This window comes from Delphinapterus leucas, chromosome 9 (genome assembly GCF_059928025.1).
Source record: "Delphinapterus leucas isolate spDelLeu-1000000601 "Yukka" chromosome 9, BTC_Dleu_Yukka2, whole genome shotgun sequence".
Classification (NCBI taxonomy): Eukaryota; Metazoa; Chordata; class Mammalia; order Artiodactyla; family Monodontidae; genus Delphinapterus; species Delphinapterus leucas.
Genome location: NC_143137.1, coordinates 36,458,945 through 36,463,313, shown reverse-complemented (window position 1 = coordinate 36,463,313; position 4,369 = coordinate 36,458,945). Strand labels below are relative to the sequence as shown.

General features: G+C 42.7%; 1 pseudogene; it reads right to left on the bottom strand.

Moving 5' to 3' along the window:
* Positions 1-239: 239 nt before the first annotated feature.
* LOC111182878 (stress-induced-phosphoprotein 1 pseudogene) lies at positions 240-3,436 on the bottom strand (annotated as a pseudogene).
* Positions 3,437-4,369: the final 933 nt, after the last annotated feature.

Sequence of the window (4,369 nt, the reverse complement as noted above, 5' to 3'; positions counted from 1 at the left end):
TGCATAAATATTTCATGAACTGAAAAGCTTTAAGTTTAGGAGTGGCCCTGTACTGGTTGCACGTGATTTTCTCCTACACAGAACTGTTGACTTCAGATTTCAAGAGAACAGATTTGGGCCAAAATTACTTGCTGTGCAGTAACGATTTCATAATTGGAATATTATGTCTCAAGGTTTAGAACTTTCTAAATTATTCAAAAATCTTCTGAAATTTTTATTTTTCAGCTTCAAAGGATAGAGTTCATTTTGTTTTGGGGAAGAGAACATGTATCTGTATTTCTGAGGCCTTGTTCTTTTATAAAAATAAATCAAGATAAATAGGTTTACATACTTGGGAACATGGGAAGAACGTTTCTGTATTTTAATCCCAAAACGTTGAGTAAAACATTCAGTCTGCTCAGTGCCAAATATTACATCAGTAGACCGTGAAAGCACTACAGATACTGAGCTCTTAGGTCAACGTTAAAAATAGTTGTGAAGTTTTAAGCTGCTTTTATTAATAAATTGCTTTTTTTTTTCAAAGACACCTTGATAATAATGCACTGTCACCTTTTCTCATTAATTAAGCTATGATAAGAGGATCTGAATTGACTTCTAGTTTCCTATTCCTGTAAAAGAACTAAGCTTGAACAAAGATGTATTTTCTCTGTCCTTCTCTTGTCTGGTCAGTACTAACAATAAACAGAACTACTTTTTCTTTTCTTTTTTTTTTTTTTAAACATGTGACCATGCTGGACTGGCTTGTGTTGTTGGTGAAGGGGTCATGGAGCTAATAGTGTGAAGACACTTGGGGCCTGAGGTTGGGAAGAATACCCTCCCCTCCACATACATGCCTACTCCCGGCCCCCAAATCACCAACTATGCGAGAGCAGCTGGGACAGTGACTTGAGCGCCAGGGGTGGGACACATGAAACTCTGGGGCAGCAGGAGAGACCGTGTGTGTGCTAGGAGGGCCCAGAGGCTGCACAAATGACTCCAGTATAAGTCTCTGTATCTTCCACATAGGTCTGTATAAACATATAGAGAAGATGTTCGCCTTTTCCCCTTCTCTCTTGTCTGCTCTATGCTGCTTGCCACAGTTCCCGCTCCTTTTTCCACATGAGGGTGAAGGGAAGGGTTATGATGAGCAAGTCATCACTGAATTGCAATCAGACCCACATCCAGCAGCTTCTGGATCTTCTGCACTATTACAGGATTCTTCATGTGTCCGCTGAGTGCCTGGGGGTCCTTCTGCATCTGTTGCAACATGAGCCACATGGCCAGGTCACTCATCTGCTGCACCTTGGCCATGGCCCACCGCTTCACATCTTCAGGGCTGTCATGTTGGTTGTACAGGACCATCGTGTGGCCATGGTGAACATCTGCTACCTCCTTACAATGGAGTCCAGGTCTAGTGCCTTCTGGCAGACATCCATGGATTTTGTATGGTCCTTCATTGCTTCTCAGGGCAGCTGCTTTCCATGTATAACCCTTGGTGAGGGTCAGTTCTAGCTGGATACACTCCTCACAGTCCTTGAGTGGCAGCTGAAACTCCAGGACTTTGATGAAGCAGGTAGCTCGACTGCTGTACAATTTGGTATCTCTTGGGTTCCTGTTTGATGGCTTCTGTATAGTGCTTCCTGGCCTGGGGATATTTCCAAAGCCAGGCCAGGGTTTATGTGGTCTAGCCACTCTTGCTCCTTCAGGATTTTCTCTGCCTGTTGGCATTTCTTGAGCACATCTGGGGTTCAGTGCTCTGCCAGAGATTTGTAGAAATGGATGGCATCCTTGTACTTTCCTTCTTTGAAATAGGCTCTGTCAATTTGACATAAACTTTGGCAATCTGTCGAGGATAGTCTTCTTGTCTAGCCCCTCTTCAATGGCCTTCTCACAAAGCTCCTGACATTCACTCTAGTCGCCCTTTGTGAAATACATGGCTGCTTGATTGGTCATGCGAGTCATGTTGGTGGGGTCCTGGCCGTTGCTTCTGTCATACTGTCTCAAGGCTGTGTCAAAGTCTTTTTGCTTACAGGCAACCTTCCCCAACTTTTTCTTTCAGTGCCTGCTTATTATTCCCTGGAATATCTTCTTCCATTGGCTCTGACTTGGTCTCCTTTTAGGGAGAAGGTGGTGGTGGAGGTGTCTCAACTTCTTCCTCCTCATCCATACTGCCCAGATAGCCTCGAAGGAGACACTGAGGGTAGTCACGATCTGGGGATGTTGCCGTTTTTGCCCAGGTCAGACGGCCTGTTTGACATTGTTCTATCAGTTCCTGGTAGGTAGGATCCATGAGCAGTGTCCTTGACCTGGGATCACTCTCCAACTTCTGGTACAGATCGGACATGTTGAAAGCATTCTTGAATTTCATCTCTGCTGACTGAGGCTCGATATTCTGTAAACCCTCTTTGAGCTGAGGATCGTTTGCTTCATGTTTTAAAACCTTGTCATAGGTTCGAGTGGCAGATTTAAAGAAGTTTAAGAAATCAAGAGCTGCTGCTTTTTGGGAATAGCCTTTGCCCCAGTCAGGTTTTAAGTCAATGGTTTTGCAACCATCCTCATAAGCCTTCTGGCGGTCTCTGTTCTTGGTGTAGGATGCTGAGCGATTGCTGGAGAGCACATGGGCCTGGGGATCTGACTTACTGCCTCAGAGCGGCCCTGTAATCCACCATCCATGTTGCCAGCACTCAGGGCCTTATTGCCCTTCACTTTAGCTCATTTACCTGCTCCATAGCCTGGCGGCAAACACCATTCAATAGACTTGATCTGCTCCCTGTTCCAAGCCTAGAAGTTGTTGGGTTTTTTTTTCTTTTTACATCTTTATTGGAGTATAATTGCTTTACAATGGTGTGTTAGTTTCTGCTTTATAACAAAGTGAATCAGTTATACATATACATATGTCCCCACATCTCTTCCCTCTTACTTCTCCCTCCCTCCCACCCTCCCTATCCCATCCCTCCAGGAGATCACAAAGCACTGAGCTGATCTCCCTGCGCTATGCGGCTGCTTCCCACTAGCTATCTACCTTACGTTTGGTAGTGTATATATGTCCATGCCTCACTCTCGCTTTGTCACAGCTTACCCTTCCCCCTCCCCATATCCTCAAGTCCATTCTCTAGTAGGTCTGTGTCTTTATTCCTGTCTTACCACTAGGTTCTTCATGACATTTTTTATTTTCTTAAATTCCATATATATGTGTTAGCATACGGTATTTGTCTTTCTCTTTCTGACTTACTTCACTCTGTATGACAGACTCTAGGTCTATCCACCTCATTACAAATAGCTCAATTTCGTTTCTTTTTATGGCTGAGTAATATTCCATTGTATATATGTGCCACATCTTCTTTATCCATTCATCTGATGATGGACACTTAGGTTGTTTCCATCTCCGGGCTATTGTAAATAGAGCTGCAATGAACATTTTGGTACATGACTCTTTTTGGATTTGGTTTTCTCAGGGTATATGCCCAGTAGTGGGATTGCTGGGTCATATGGTAGTTCTATTTGTAGTTTTTTAAGGAACCTCCATACTGTTCTCCACAGTGGCTGTATCAATTTACATTCCCACCAACAGTGCAAGAGTGTTCCTTTTCTCCACACCCTCTCCAGCATTTATTGTTTCTAGATTTTTTGATGATGGCCATTCTGACTGGTGTGAGATGATATCTCATTGTAGTTTTGATTTGAATTTCTCTAATGATTAATAAAGTTGAGCATTCTTTCATATGTTTGTTGGCAGTCTGTATATCTTCTTTGGAGAAATGTCTACTTAGGTCTTCTGCCCATTTTTGGATTGGGTTGTTTGTTTTTTTGTTATTGAGCTGCATGAGCTGCTTGTAAATTTTGGAGATTAATCCTTTGTCAGTTGCTTCATTTGCAAATACTTTCTCCCATTCTGAGGGTTGTCTTTTTGTCTTGTTTATGGTTTCCTTTGCTGTGCAAAACCTTTGAAGTTTCATTAGGTCCCATTTGTTTACTTTTGTTTTTATTTCCATGTCTCTGGGAGGTGGGTCAGAAAGGATCTTGCTGTGATTTATGTCATAGAGTGTCCTGCCTGTGTTTTCCTCTAAGAGTTTGATAGTTTCTGGCCTTATATTTAGGTCTTTAATCCATTTTGAGCTTATTTTTGTGTATGATGTTAGGGGGTGATCTAATCTCATACTTTTACATGTACCTGTCCAGTTTTCCCAGCACCATTTATTGAAGAGGCTGTCCTTTCTCCACTGTGCATTCCTGCCTCCTTTATCAAAGATAAGGTGACCGTATGTGCATGGGTTTATCTCTGGGCTTTCCATCCTGTTCCATTGATCTATCTTTCTGTTTTTGTGCCTGTACCATACTGTCTTGATTACTGTAGCTTTGTAGTATAGTCTGAAGTCAGGGAGCCTGATTC